This window comes from Bidens hawaiensis, unplaced genomic scaffold, assembly GCF_021521415.1.
Source record: "Bidens hawaiensis isolate Kalapana, Puna unplaced genomic scaffold, B.hawaiensis_p1.1 tig00002922_1, whole genome shotgun sequence".
NCBI classification, from domain to species: Eukaryota; Viridiplantae; Streptophyta; class Magnoliopsida; order Asterales; family Asteraceae; genus Bidens; species Bidens hawaiensis.
In genome coordinates this window covers 17,386-34,081 of record NW_027491156.1, presented here as the reverse complement: position 1 = coordinate 34,081, position 16,696 = coordinate 17,386, and the positions used below count along the sequence as shown (strand labels likewise).

General features: G+C 37.7%; 1 pseudogene; it reads right to left on the bottom strand.

The window, feature by feature from the left end:
- Window positions 1-248: 248 nt before the first annotated feature.
- LOC143621604 (uncharacterized protein At4g06744 pseudogene) lies at window positions 249-1,711 on the bottom strand (annotated as a pseudogene).
- Between the last annotated feature and the right edge of the window lie 14,985 nt (window positions 1,712-16,696).

Genomic DNA, 16,696 nt, shown 5'->3' with positions numbered 1-16,696 from the left:
TATATTACAATTGTGAGGATCGGTGGTGCAACACAGCTGTATTTTGTGTATATTACAATTGCGATGTTTGTCTGGCTTTATAGTTCATAACCAGAAATCAAAAGCACATGACCATATATTCACACTCATCATATTCATAGAACCTTTCGAGACAAAATATTGAACTTCTGAAAATATAAAGTTTAGGTAATTCGATAGCGAACTTCTGAAATATAAATACTATAAACAATTTGAAAGTAGCCACAATAATTCCAAATCTACAAAAGGCCAATTATTTTCACGTACTATGTGGAAAAAAAACATGTTTTCACTTTGACCGCTTTACATCTAATCATACACAGCCATCAACATGAGTTAATGCGGCGAAAGAGCACCATAACTTCCATGTCCTCGTGGAGCCTGTGCCGGTTCCAGAGCCGGCGACGGTGCAGTCCATTGAACATCCGAGGAATCTAACTGAGCATCCGATATCCGTTCTTTATTATTATTGCAAGGCACATAAGTAAGAGATCTATCATTTACACAAGAAGGATGAGTTTTGGAGAAAAACTTCATACAATCGGCTGCGGATCTTTGGTTCGGAAGATCCAAAATGCAGTTCATCTTCACGTCAAGAACCTTATTATCAATCAGTTTCCGACACTTCGGACCAACCTGAGTAAAGTAATTATACGAAAGCGTAAAATTTGATAGCGCGGGCAGCCAGCATACTTCCTCCGGCACTGCGCCGGAGAATGTATTGTGTGCCAAGTTCAAAAGCTCCATTTTCTTTAAGCACTGGAACGAGTGTGGGATCGGGCCGGCTAATTCGTTAAACCCGACATCGAACACGGTGGCTGATCTCGTACGGTAAACAACCGGATAACTTGTTGTTCAAGAATAAAACCTCGAGTAGGGTGTCGGACGCTTGGCCGATACTCCGAGGAATCCCACCGACAAACATATTGTTAGCTAAGGTTAAGTAAAGCGCGGTGGTTGAGCCGAGGTTGTCGGGGAGTGTCTGGATGAACTGATTATTATTGATGAAGAGCAAATCGAGTTGGAGAAAGAAGACTTGCGGAGGAACTAGGCCGGCGAATGTGTTGAAGCGGAGGTCGAGAAAGAGAAGCTTCTTGGCGTTGAGGACTTGGGTTGGGAAGTTGCCGATGAATTTGTTGTTGCTGAGGTCGAGCTCGTAGAAGTATTTAAGAGTGCTGATGTCGGCGGGTATGGTGCCAGTGAAGTTGTTGGAGTTGGCATGGAAGAAAACGATGTCGGGTAGTTTGTTGAGGAAGTCGGTGAGGGTTAGGTCGGGGCCGCCGAAATTGAAGTTGTTAAACTTGACGCCGGCGAGGGCTTTTACATTGTAACCCGGAACGATGTCGCACACGAAGCCTTTATAATCTCGGCATATTTTTTTTCCAACCCATGTTTTTTTAATATTGTAAGGATCACTTGTCACTTTCTTTTTAAAGGCTTGAATTACTGGGTAAACTAACTTCAATCTTGCGCTCTCGAAGCCACCTAGTGATGGCGGCGACGGGCTGGGTCGTGGTGGTGACTTTTTTGGTGGTGTTGGTGGTGGAGGTGATGGTGGCATGGTTGGAGGTGGGCATGGAGGAGGAGGAGGGGGAGGGGGGCATTCCTCACTTTCCGGCGGTGGGGCACCACCACCACCGATGATTATCTCAAATGCTTCTCTATGAACAACTTGTTCTGCATTACTTCCGGTGATGAAGATGAATAAACAGTAAGAATGTACGGATGCCGCCCATTTCTCCGTCGAAGACAGTGGACTCGACAAAGATAAGGAGTGTTGATAATAGTTAAGAGTCAAGGGAAACGGATGGATGTAAACTTCGTTTGTATGTTCGGTATATATATATTTGACAAAAGGTTCCTCAAGTTTTTTAATTGGGGAAAATGGCCTCCGTTTAAAATTCACGCAATCGACAGATTACGCAACCATTAATATTCTGACACGTGTATATAAAATCTTTAAGATGAGTCAGAACTTTCAAAAATCCAATGAGTTTCAGCAAATTTCGATGAGTAACTAAACATTCAGTTTGACGGTTTTACTCTCCGTTTCCGCCTGATCCGACCATTTAAAGCTATGCCTGTCCATTTTTTATAAAATTAATTTTTGTCTTGATTTCCTATTAAATGATTAATTGAGAATTGGGATCTTAAGATGCCGTTTGTGTACAATAGAAGGGTCGGCCGATGAGATAGATCAGACGGCCACCATGCTAGCTTGGTCCGACGAGTTAGATGTATAAAAAAAATAGCTTGGTCAGACATACACTTTAAATAAAAAATACATTTATTTTTAAAATGGAACGGTGAGTAGTTACATAAAACCAATTGAAAAGTTACTTAAAATGACAAGATAGACCAATGTCATTTTAAGTAATAGGATTTAGTTAAGATTAATTGATAAGTTATGATATACATTGGCTGAGTTAGGATGTAAGGAGGGCATCCTTAATCATTATCTATTCTAACTTTCGGGTAAAATGAAACCTCTAATCAAGGGTCTGTTTGGTTGAGTGTAATGAAATGAAGGGAGAATGGAATGAACGAAGGAATGTAATAGACAAGGAAATGAAATTGATTATCACCATTCAATTGTCTTGTTTGGTTAACCTACAGAAATGAAATAAATTATTACATTATGTTGTTTGATAGAAAATAAGAAGAAAAAAAACCACGAGAATTAAATACAAATGACAAAGATACATACCTCAAAATAAAGAAAATTAACAAAACAAAAAATGACAATGGCGCGTGGGTGGCGATGTTGGTGACAATGGTGGTAGTACGTGGCGCTGACCATGTAGTGGTGGTGGCACCGCGTTGGTGGCGTTGCTGACAGGTGGGTGTGTTGGTGGCGGCGGTTAGGTGGGGGTGGTGGCAACGGTGGTGGTTGTGGTAGCAGATGGTCAAACGATGACAATGATGGTGATGGCGACGGTGGTATTTAGGTGGCGGTCAGGTTGTGGTGGTGGTAGTTGTCAGGTGGTGTTGTCTATAAAGTAGGGTGAAGGAGTGGTGGAATGAAAAAAACAAGGGGTGGGAATGAATGATTTTGATGGAATTAGATTTCTTGTATAATGGTTGATTTCATTCCATTGACCAACCAAACACATCTTTTTTTATTCCATCACATTGATTCATTCCTTTCATCCTCTCATTCCAATATACCAAATGCTACATAAATGTTATTTAGAGAAAAGCTTCTAAACCAAAAGGGCCTTCCAAGGGTAGGGTCCAACGAGAAACCCTTTGACAGGAATCTCGCTGATTGATGAAATGCTTAGATCTGCATGATTGATGAAATTTACGAACTTGATAATTTGTTATTTGATCACTGACACCAACCTTAATCATTAATATTAACTTTGATCTTCAGGACCAAAATGGGTTATCATATTAACTTTGGTCTTTCGAACCAAAGTTGATGATAATAATTGTTTTGGTCTTCAAAACCAAAAATAATATTCGAACCAACTTTGTGTTCAACACTAAAGCTGATGATCAACAATATCTAATATGAAACTTTGATGTTGTAGTAGTTATAGACGGTTGGAAATGTTGATTGCTATGCGGCTATGCCTTTTCATGAAACGTTGCAATTGTTCGTGGTGAATGGTGATGAATCAACTCCCATATAATGAAATCCAATTGGTTTGTTTTAAGCAACGAATTTACAACTTAGTTTTTGTAAACCATGCCTCATTTCAAGAAACACTTTATGCGTTATCTCTGATTAAAGATTTTGTTTACCGAAATACTTTTAATCTTAAAATGATTATACAATATACAATTCAGAAGAATATTAGGTTATTAAGAAATAAAAGAAACCTAGTTACATACGTCGACATGCACTAAAAGTACTTTATTTTTTTCTAATGGGTGTGGCCACAAGTTGCCTAATATAGATAAGAAATTTTGGTTCGACTCAAAAAAGTTTGCAATTTGCATTATTTCGCATGTGCTTTGATTAGACGTGGGTGTCTTTGTTTGAAGGCCATTATTTTTCGTTTTTATGTAACTTTAAAGAACAATAAGCTGAAAAAAAAAAGAAAAGAAAAATGAAAAAGTTGTGGCAGCTGAGCCTTAGGTTTCTTTCTAGGATTTGGATTTGGAACTCCGGATATTTTCTATTTTTACACAATCAATTGATCAATACATCCAAAATTAAAAAACAAGGCCCGAAAGGATAGATGATGGGCCAGACACGGGCCGAAGTGTGACTTGACCACTTTGCCTTTGCATGTGCATGTGCAAAACTTTCACTGTTGACTTTTGTCATTGTCATTTGAAGTTGAGCTTATTTACATCTTTAGGTGTGACATGGTAATAAAGGAGAAGAATGTACGTTAAGTAGATAGTGCGCCCGCGAGCAAGGGTATACGTTAACTCTCACAGGTAAGCACGACTCTTGTGAATTCGTTAGTTTTACCTGCTGGTATGCATAAATACACTCAATATTTTAGATGAAGAGAATCCTTCTCATGTGTTTTTAGCACGGTTAAGAAGAAATGCTTTGTATGAGTCACAAAACAGGGTTTTTTTTTTTTTTTCCTTTTTTAAAGGAAAAAAAATCCACATTGCAATTTTTATAAGGTTTTTAACTTGTTAGATTTCATCGAACAAACCGTATAAGCTCACACTTTTCACTTTTTTGGCGTCTTACAAATATATAAAAAATAAATATGCCAAATCCTACTTAACCTGATGTGTATGATAAACATGCTGAGTAGCCACTGAATATTTGTGATGGTTACAAAGATGAAATGTCTTGAAATACCAGTGTTTTAAAAACCAGTTTAAACCGGCCGATTGAACCGGTTAAACCGGATTTCGCACAGTAGGCCGGTATTTTGAGTCCGGTATCGTATCGGCGGTTTTTTCTAAAATACCGGTTTTTACCGGCAAACCAGTTTTTATGTCCAAAACTTTTTTGATATTTGCGGCCCATATTTTATCAAAATTACTTTTAACCAAACAATTAATATTCAAATGTGTAAACTTTAGGATTGTTTTTTTTAATTGAATGCTTTTGTATTATTATTTTAATACGGATTAACTTTTGATCATTTTTTGTTATGAAATCATTTAATTTTGGGTTATTTTTTGAGTTAAAGTTGTATTTATAGGAAATTAAAAGGTAAACTATTCAACCGGTTGAACCTTCCGGTATAACTCGGTTCAACCGGTTGTACCACTTTTTAACCCAATCCGGTACGAGTAAAAAACCGGTTTTTAAAACATTGTAAAATACATTAAATTTTGTACTTTATTACTTACTAAAAGTATATAAATACAATTAGAGTATTTAAATCTGGTTGGCTTATATGCGTCTTTTTTTTTTCAAGAAAAAGGTCGAAAGGGATGTTATTGGCAACAAAAACGTGATACGTGACTCAAGGATAAAGTATCTTGAGGTTGAGTGATGACACAAATTGATTTCTAAACTTTGAAGGATACAGGCTTATATTTATTTAGTGTCTTAAGATATATCTTAAGTAATTTAAAAACCTTTGTGATCCAATGGCATTGCTACAATTCACTGACAAAAGGTTAAAACACCTAGAGATTGGAAGGTGTTGAGTTCAAGACTCTTAGATAAATATAAAATAGTCAAAAAAAATAGAACTTTTACTTTTGAGTCTTGACTATTATAACCTTGGTATATTGACTTTTTGAGTTTATAGGTCGTCTAAAGAAACAAAAACCCGTACATTCCAAAAGTAATGGCTTTTATTTGCCATCAAGTTGGGACCCGTAATGTGATATGTTTCAATAATGTTTAGCGTAATAAATTACAGATGCTATCTTTATCTGGGTACATAAATCTATGGTTCGTAATATTCAAAGAAAAAAAAAGTTAGGAAAATAGAATTTGAAGTTCATTTTATTGCGTTTGATTTGCATGAGTTGTTGAAATAAAATTATCTTAATTTTATTATTAGAAAAGATAGTTGAATAGAAATTAATTTCTTAAAATTTCTTTATTTGAAAGAATTCAACAACTCTTACAAAATATAAAAGATATCTTATTCTTGTAGTAAATGGAATATCCGACCAATCACCTTCATCATATCCGTCACCCTGCCTCCACCCATCCCCACCCCTGCCTCCAGTCACATGCATTATTAATATATTATGTTCTTTTCAACATTGAATTTTGTATCTTTGTAGGTTTTCCTTGTGTATAAAACTAGATATTTTTATTAGTTTGTGTGATTTTGTACATATCCACATAATCAACTCAATTGTGTATTTCTTAGCCCTTCAACTGATAATGAAGGAAACGGTGTCTTGATCACATTATCATTAGATCATCAAATCTCAAAATGTGATCTTTGATAAGGATCATGTATGAAAGTGGATCACTGTTTTTTAAATCAAAACTAATAATAAATTAGATAATGACAATACTCCCATCATTTGTGGAAAGCATACGAATACACTACCAAGTACTTCAACAATGCCTTCTTATAGCAATTGACACGAGTCTCTGTTATGCCACGTGTTCAATTTTGTCCTTGACTATAACTTAGAACAATCTAAATGCTGAACGGTTGCGGGCGATGATTCATGTTCAACACGAGTCTCTTAAAACATGTTTCTAGTCTTCCCTAAGATAACTCTTCTGTCTCTCATAGCACAACATCCTAAACAGTGTGGGCTGTTGGAGATAACTCTCCTAGGGCGCAACATTCAAAACAATGTGTCCTATCGGAGATAGCTCTCCTAGCTGACGGTTCATTGGGGTGAAATATTGTTCAAGACTAGGAAAAGAAAAGAGTGAGGTTGGCGACATGATGGAATGGAAAAAATTTGTTTCTCCTCTCTAGTGGCTTGGTTGACTCTTTTCCATGTAGGTTTTTCTTTATAGTAAAGGTTATACTCATACCAAAACTCCATATTTACTTTTTTACTTAAACATAATTATGACAAAACTTTTCATATTTACTTAAATTTCCTGACTGACCCATCGGAGGGAAGATCATCTCTTCGACCGGCTGACATTTTGGTGTCTGGATGGATATGAGGGAAACACGTGTGTGTGGATTTAACAGGGGTTTCTCCTTTGGTGGGCTTAGGGAGTAGTGGTTTCGCGGTCGGTCAAGCCACATTAAAAGCTGCTTCAGGTAAGGTGGCAAAACATGAAAAGGCGTGTCTTGACAACCAACATGTATTTATTCCTTTTGCTTTTGACACTTTTGGTTTCCTCGCGCCTGAAGTTGTGGAGCTACTTACCCGTGTTCAGCGGGTCATGCATAGTAATGTTATGACTCCAAGATCAGCAAATGTAGTTTTTAAAAGACTGAATTTTGCGATTCAAAAAGGGGTAGCGGCGCAGCTTGTTGCCCGCTTGCCTTCTGTTTCGATGTAATCCAATAAACAATTTATAAGTTATCTTATTATTTTGTATTCAAGTTACAGTTTTTAATAAAATAATAATAACAATGCGGAAATTTCTGGAATAGAAAAGAGAATATTCAGGCGTTTGGGTTACTAAAATAAAAGTAAAAATAAAAGAGGTTGTTAAAGAGTTCTGATTTCTGAACTTCTAAGGCTGAGGGGTGTGGGGGGCGCGAGAGGGGGCGCGAGTGGGGGCGCCAGCCAATAATATTGTGACGTGTGGCAGAGAGAGAAACTTGATAAGATGGGTGTTGGTAGTGGTGCTCGCGCCCCGGGACAGGGTGTGGAGGGGCGCGAGAGGGGGCGCGAACGGTTTTTTTTTTTATTTTTTTATAAATGTATTAAAAAAACGAATTATTATAAAAACTCGTAAATCATCAATGTGTCTTCTTTCTTCTCAAATCAATTCAACCCAATGGCTCTCACATCTAAACTCCACCCATCTCCATATCCAGTTACCCATTTCAAAAACCCCAAATTCCATCAATTTCACATCATCTTCACACTCTCCCTTCACCGAGAAACACTCAATCGAACGCTACCAACGCGACAACTGGGTCTTCAAAAACGAATCCGGTCAAAACCCATTACCCAATGAATCCAATTTCTTTTTTTTTTTTAATAAACAAAAAAATTCGGCTGCCGGAATTTTTTACAGGCTGCCGGAATTTTTTTCAGGCTGCCGGAATTTTTTTTTTTTAATAAACAAAGAGCCCAACGGCTCTATTTACGCATTCCCATGCCGTTCAGGAGCGCTACACCCCTGGCGCCTGCCTCTTTTTCCGCGCTCGCGCCCCTCTCGCGCCCCTCTCGTGCCTCGGTGGTGTGGTGCTCGCGCCCCAGGGCGCGAGCGGCTGTCCTCTTGCGCCTTTTCTCACGCTCCACACCCCTCAGCCTAAACAAACAGAGGTATGAAGTGGGGTCAAATACATGTATATTAATGAATTAGTTTTAAAATGTTTGCCAACAGGAAACTTGAGCGCTCAAAAGTCAAGCGGTTCTATTGAAATGGTGACTATTGAAGCCTTATTTTATAGTCAAATCATGAAATAAATTTTAACCAAGATTATCTAACAATATAGTTTTGAACATTTTCATAAAACAGGACATATGCATAATGTATTATTTAGTGCATCAGATTTAAACAGATCCTTCTCTTGAGTCTTGACGCTAGAAATTCTAATCTTGTTTTAAAATCCCGAATGTAACAATTATATATGGGCATATGGCACGATATGCACACCATCACGGTCACGACGCACCCTCAGGGTCACCACATATCCTAATATTTTAATTTGAAAAGTTTTGAGTAGGGATGAGCTCGGTACCGACCGGTACCGGTACCGAAAATACCGATCCCGAAAATCGCAAATTTTTTGTATCGATATCGGGACGGTACCGGTATTTAAGGTAAAATTCGGGAAATACAGGTACCGTACCGTACCGGTCCCGAAAACTCAAAACCTTGGTAACGATTCGGTACCAAATCGGTACCGATTTCGATACCGGTACCGGTTGTACCAACCGGTACCACCGATTTTTGCTCATCCCTAGTTTTGAGATTGGTTGTTGAGTTATTGTTCGCAAATAAGTAGTTGTTTTCTATAAAAGAACTAGTTTTTCTACCCGGTGTGTTGCGCCGGGGCAATTGGCAAAACTCAGTCGTTGAAAAACGGGCGTTGGTAAAACCCGAGCGTTACGATGATGAATCGACACAAAATCGATCAATATCGGCTGCACTCGTCACGATATAGACACCAATGGTAAAATTTGAGTGTGAAAACCCAAAAAATTAATTCGTCAAATTAACATATAAAAACATTAACATATAAGAAAACAAAATATTAAAGATGATGTTTATTTGGTTGGCAAACCCGGGCGGTGGTAAAATCCCAAGCGTTGTCGGTCCCGACTCCTGAGCATTGAGGCAGTAACTTGACATAAATTGAGTCGGTTTTGATTATGTACGTTACGGCACCAAAACAAAAAAACGAAAAAATATAAAAATTGAGGTGGAACAACGACCATTTGGGGGGGGGGGGGGTCAGTGAACTTGTGCATTGGTAAAACCCAAGCGTTGTCGGTCATGGCTTTAAATAAGGCCGAGAGTCTACGCTAACTCGGTCAGTTTCTTTGAGGTTTGTTATGATACAGAAACGAAAACAAAAAAATTGGCGTTTGGTCGCTTTTTATTACATTTATTATGGTAACTAAACTAAAAAAGAAAAAACAAAATTCGTCAGCCAATACGGTGAGGCCACTTGCGGCACCAAAGTTGTTCTTTATATATATAGTAATAGTAATCATGTTTTGAATAACAAAGTTATAACAGTACGTTGAGCTGGCAATTAACGACTAAGGTGTTGTTTGTTTTTTCAGAGGTAAAATGTTTGCGGACCACATCTGCAGTCATCTGTAGTAGAAGAGGTGGGCCAAATCTCTGCAGTCTGCAAGAAGAAGACTGTTTGTTTTTTAACGTCTGCCAACTGCTAAAATAAAACATAAATCTTTAAATAAGCTGAAATTTAAATAAAAAATTCATTCAACATCGAAATTTAAATAATAGTCAAACAACAGTGCAATAATATTCATAAAACAGCAAGAACATTTTTTTTTCAAATAATCTATTCGGTACTTTGCATTAACTGCTCCGCAATTTCATCTCGTAACTGCGTCATATATTCATGATCTGATGCAATGCCATGCGCTTAAACCTCGTCTTCATCAGCAACGTGCACATGAGTATTTCTGAATGACACATCGGGTTGACCCTAAGATAGAAAACAATACTTGTTTCAATATACAAATCTAATACAAGAAATCAAACCAAAACATAATAAATATTCAAAATACATATAACAAATCTAATACAAGAAATCAAACCAAAACACAATAATTGTTTCAACATACAAATCTAATACAAGCTTACCTTGACAAAGATTCCGGTGGTGGAAGAGCGGCGGTGCGGCAGTGAAGCAGCAACGGTGGTGGAGGTCGCGGTGGTGGAGGTCAGGGAGGAGAAGAAGGGGAGATGGTAGGGAAGGAGAAGGTAGAATGAAAGGAGGCTAGGGTTTGGAATAAGATGTAGAAGATGTGAAAAAAGGCAGGTCTATGTCTTCAGGGATAGGAGGGCGCGAATATGTTTTTTAATGAAATGTCTTCAAAAAAACAAACAGTCTTCAAGCTTAAAGGTCTGCGCGTGGTCTGCGCGGCGCATACATAAGAGGCCAGGAAGATCTTCTGACAAAAAACAAACACTACCTAAGACACTCAAACAATGGACTAAGTCATATGCTAAGAATGTGACAGTTTTTTTGTATAAAAATTGGAAAGAACATGTTGAAAATGTAGAAAGCTTTGCTATTAGAAGAGAACACCCATGCAACGTATACACACACTTGTAAATATAGGGATCGCAGTGAAACTCGATTCCGATGGGAAAACCCGAAAGCTAGTGGCGGACCTAGCATATAGCTAGGGGTAGCCTCCGCTACCCCTCAACAATTCGCCGGTAGTACAAATATTATATGTTTTTGTTGGTTTTCGTATTTCGTTACCCTTGAAAAATATAACGTTACCCATGCTTGTTTAAAGCCCAACCAAATTAAAAGCCGAAGCCAATTAAAGCCCAACTAAATTTAAGTACAAACTAAATCAAACCATTTTTATGTTTTTCCTTTATGCTTAAACGTTTGGTTTAGGTCGGAAATCAACATTCAACAAAACAAAGTTCCATTCAGTCATGGCTTCCACCTACGCTGCCCCAACCCCCTGCATGTTGCAGCCAAGTAGCCAACGATCGGTGCTCTTTCAGTCCCACACTCCCTCGTCCACGGTTTTAATTCTACTTGTTCAATTAGGTATTATTCTACTTCTACTTAAAATTGTAATTGTTTATTTGTTTATATAAATTGTTATTTTGGAATTGTTTATGGGCAATTAAATGATTTTTTTAACAGTGAACTTCTTTTAATTTTTATTGTCTTTAGGAGTTTGAATCCAAGACCTCCTATCTAAACCCAGGTGTTTTAAAGGCTTTGCCTTTGACAATGAAACGCCACCCCATTGGTAGCAATTGAATGATTGATTGTGGTTGTTGGATATTCGGATAATATAAATTGGAAATTGTAATTGATTAGGGATTTAGGGTTTATGTGTAAATTGAAATTGATTATAGACTTGTGGTTTAAATTTTGGTCTCTTCTAAAATTAGGGAACTTGTAAGCTGAAACAACAAAGTCTTATTAGCAATCTTTTTAAACGAAAATTACAAGAAAATGATAATATCGGTCCAAAGGCAAGTTAAAAAAACAAAAAACTATTGTAGGAAATATCGTTAAAAAATTGATTATTGTATGAAATACGGTGAAAAAAATTCGTTTACGTTGTATGAAGTACGGTAAAAAAAAATTTAACGTTACTCCTAAAATTATGGTCAAGATCCGCCACTGCCGAAAGCCGACACAATTGGGACGGGTAATACCCGACCCATTAGGGTTTGGGATTTGTAGTATACCCGATTACCCGACTCTATTATCCGATAACATTGACCATTTACCCGATTATATACCCTATTTACCCGGCAAAACTTTTTTTATATATTTATTTTAAATATACTAATATATATTATAGTTTCTAAGTATATTAATCCTTTATTCTATGGCGGTGTTTGTTTTTTCTCTGAAGATCTTCCTGGCCTCTTATGTCTGCGTCACGCAGATCACGCGCAGACGTTGTGGTCTGAAGACTGTTTGTTTTCCGGAAGACATTTCATTAAAAAATGTCTGCACATCCTCTTTTTGGAGAAGACTTGGACCAACCACTTTTCACATCTTCTAGCCACTTCTTAATATGTCACAACCCAAATATGGGTCTAGAAGTGTGGCCAATAGTTGGTACATGTTTTTTAAAATATATCAGAGTTGCGGGTTATTAGCGGAAGTCTTTGTTTATAAAATAATAATTTAATTTGAAAATCTCTTGGAAAATAAATATCCAAGTATTTAGTTTACAAACCTTGTTTATTCCTGTTTTAATTATTTAAAACTAAGCCATCTCCATTTGCGAGCATCTAACTCCATAAATGACTCTTATGCCAGCTTGTTAACTGTACTATGCTTGCTTTTCCTGTAATGTGGGGAAAAATACGTCAGCGATATGCTGGTGAATCGTTGACTCTAAAAACAATTAAATAACAATTATAATAGAAATATAGATTGCTCAACATATCCCAGCAGATACATTGATATACCCGGTATTTGTAACACTGCCCTACACACATACAAGTCTCCGAGCCACGTGGCCTATTCCGGAGGACAAGATATGACTGTTAGCCCGCAGCCACGTAGCCTTTGATTGTTTAGGCTGAACAGTTATGTTTGGATCCAGACACATGCGTATTCGGTCTGAGTTGTTTTGTTCTCTAATTTGTATTATAACGTTTTAGAGATCACGTAATCTCATGTAAACGTTTGACTGACTCTGTAAGACAAACAACCTGTCTATCTTATAGAGTATAAATATGTTTTGACTGATTGTAAAGGTTTAACGTATTCACGTTATAAAAAGGTTGAACGTATTCACCTGTGATTGTGATTGCCTGTCTGAATGATGTGGTGATCTCGTTTGAAAACCTTTATGAATGAATGATGATTGACCTATTATAAAATAGGTTTATATAAATACCTGGACTGTCTCTTGATCCAGCTACAGACCTTTAGTCTGGTTTTGATGGCTTTAAACCTTGACTGATCATTTGTTTGAATAAAATATTTAGACCCGTAGTCTTTTCATTTGTTTACAAATCATGTGTTGAGTTTCTTCTTCATGAAGAAACATTGAATAACTATAACCCTGATATGTAAAATCTTACGTTTCTTAATCACGAAGAAACATAAATTTTAACTATATCTTTTGCATATAATGTTTCTTAATTGTGAAAGAACTATTTCTGACTTATATCTTCTTGTATGTAAAAGCTTGTGTTTCTTAATCATGAAGAAACATTATCTTAACTATAACCTGTGAATGTTATATCTCTTAATCATAAAGAAATATTCCATTTAACTATATCTTTTGTATGTAAATGCTTACGTTTCTTAAGCATGAAGAAACATTAATTTGATCAAGGTTTTGGGCTATACCCCTGACTATGGTCTAAGCCATGTAATATAATAATAAAATAATATTTGGGCAGAACCCCTACCTTACGCGGGTATTTGGAGTTTATATGCCTAAGTTTGTACGGGCAGTACTTTTACTCTCTACCGCGTATTGAGGCTCAAACTGTGACATCTGCCCCGATCCGACCCGACCCAGGTACCCGTTTCTCTGACCCGATCTCTTTCTTTTATGATTTAATATTTATTTATACTTATATTTTACTTTTAATAATAATAATATATTTTCCTTCCCGCCTCTTTCTCTCTCTTTTTTTCCGCCGTTCCGTCCCTCTTCTTCTCTCTTTCCGCCTTCTTTTCCCTCTTGTCGCCGTCCCGCCCTTAAGCCTTGTTTCCCTCTCTCCTCTCTTTGCTTGTCCTTTGGTTCTTCCCGCCTAAGGTTGTCTGCGCAGCTCCACGCGCCAGACTCCTTACAAGGAAGCCTGCGTGAAGACCAGTTGTTCCTGCGATACGCGAGGCGAACTGTTCTCGCAGCGCGCTAAGAATTGTAGTTCTTCTCGCAGCGCGCTAAGGATAATAGTCCTTCCCGCGGCGCGCTAAGGATTGTTCTGTCTGCCTTCGCCCTCGCGCGTGCGCTCAAGCCTTCTCGCGCTAAACCCTTTGAGTTTTCTTCTGTTTAATCTAGCCGTTTGCTTTTGTGATGTCTTATCTTCTGTGCTGTTGACCTAACCTATCTTATGTCTGAAAAGTTACTTTCGGCGCAGCATGCGCACCAACCCCATTGGTTGGCAGAAAAAGTGACTGGCATTATCTTTTGAGATCTGCTTTTTCCATGCTTGACCAGTACCTTTATCTGACCCGCCCATGCCTGTTACTGTTCCCTGTCAGCTTTATCTTGCCCCCTGCAGCTGCCATATCTTTTGATATCTTTTGCTTTTGGAATCTTTTGCTTTTTGAGATCTTTTCCCCTTTTTCTAGGGATTGTGTTCCCTAGGGTTTCTCTATAAATAATAATAATATTTTCCTAACACATCACACACAAACACTTAATTTAACTTCCTCCTTGCTCTCTCTGCCGTCTTCCTCTCTGCCTCCGTCTTCCTCCCTGTTCCGCCCTGCTTTTCCGGTAATATATTATATATAATAATTTATTTATTAATTATGCTAACTTATAATCAAGACTTAAAACAGATCATTAAAACAATAATCTTATTTATAGGTTAACTTGTGCTTGTTTAAAGTTGGTTCTTGCTTTATCTTACACCGCATCGTTTATCAAGTGAGTAATCTCGTACCTAATCCCTTTTTATTTTTAATGTTTTGGGATGTTCATGTGTTCATACAAACTTAGAGTCTTAAACTTGTTTATGAACTTTAGTCGCGCAGTATCCCATGTGTTGAGGACGTTTACTTGGCTGTTTATTTGTATGTGTGTATCATTAACCGCTTTGTTCGGCCTATTCCGAAGTTTTCATGGATCCATTAGATGAACACGGGAGACCTATCGTTTACGGTTTTCTTTGTTTACACTTGCACAGATGTTTTCTTGTTTTTGTGCTCAATTGGGAGCACGGATTGAACTATGAACTATGAGCTATGATCTATTTAGGCTTGATCACAATCTGATTGCACCCTTGTTAAACACCAGACATACACGTGTTGCGCGCAGATTTATTGTTATCTATTATTATCTATTAAACTTGATTTCTCACCAACACGCAAGTGTTTGACGTTTATTTTAACACATGTTCAGGTTTGCTGTAGCTGTTTTTGGAGCTTGTGGACACGTAGGAAGTTTTCTTTATTTTGGACCTAGATTAAAATGTATCAAGACAAGTTATTGCTGTTCGAATATTATGATTTATAATATATTGATTTATGATGATTTATGTTATCTTGTGTTTACTCTGCGCGTGCGCGAATGAATATATTTATTAAATATTGACACCCAATAGTGTCACGAGTAATGTAACAATATGTGGCGCCCCGATGTATAATCCGCCTTTGGTCGGGGTGTTACAGATTGGTATCAGAGCTCGTTGACTTTAGGATAGATGGTTAGACGTAACGGCCTAGAATACCTAAGAGTCCCCTCTCGCGCATGAGAGAAATCTCATGTTTGCGCGCTTATTGTTAATTACTCGTTATTTATGAATATGCTCGCGCTTGCGCAGTATATGATTTTATGTTTTATTCCGCGATATTTCGATTTTTTTTTTGTTGAATTTCGATTTTTATTGATTTTACTTACATATTCGTTTGTTAGATTTGAAAATCCGAAAAGTCATGGTGATACATGAATAGTTGATTTTCAATTTCCATTTACGATTATGTTCTGAGGTTGGAGACTTGAAAAGTCATGGTGATACATGAATTGTCAATCTCCAATACTCATTTTCTTGTATATTTTATATTGAAGATTGAAAAGTCATGGTGATACATGAATCGTCAATCTCCAATACTCGTTTGCCCGTATATTTTAAATTGGGAATTCGGAAAGTCATGGTGGTACATGAATTGTCGATTCTTGATTCGAATTTGTTACCTTTATTAAGTCTGCATTTAGGGTCATTTATTTTACTTTAACTTTTGATAGTATCTAACTCCGCGAAACCAAGCTTTATAAGGTTATACTTTGCGATAAAACCAAGATATTAACTAAAATTAAAACTTTTATAGAATGCCTCCACTATCAGCTCGCCATCTCAAGAAGAAAGAAGCCGCGCGCAGACGTTCGCTGCAACGTTCCCAGGAAATGGCCGCCGCAATAGCCCAAGCCTTAAACCAAAACAATGCTAATGCCTCTGGTTACAACATTAAGTCCTTTAACGCGGGTAACCCTCCAAAGTTCACAGGTCTTGAAGGAGCCACCGTGATGCTCCAGTGGCTTGAGAAAATGGAAAACACTTTCCTCCACACCCAATGCCCCTCAGACAGACGAACCCTATATGCCTCCAGTGTCCTGGAATCTAGAGCGCTTACATGGTGGAATGGAGTAGCTCATGCGCGTGGCGCAGAAGCTGCTTCCAGCATGCTCTGGGAGGAATTTAAGGAAATTTTGACGCGAGAATTCTGCCCTCCCAACGAAGTTAAGCGCTTGGAGGAAGAGTTCTGGAACTTGAAGCAATACAGTGGCGAAGCGTGCGAGTACGCGACGC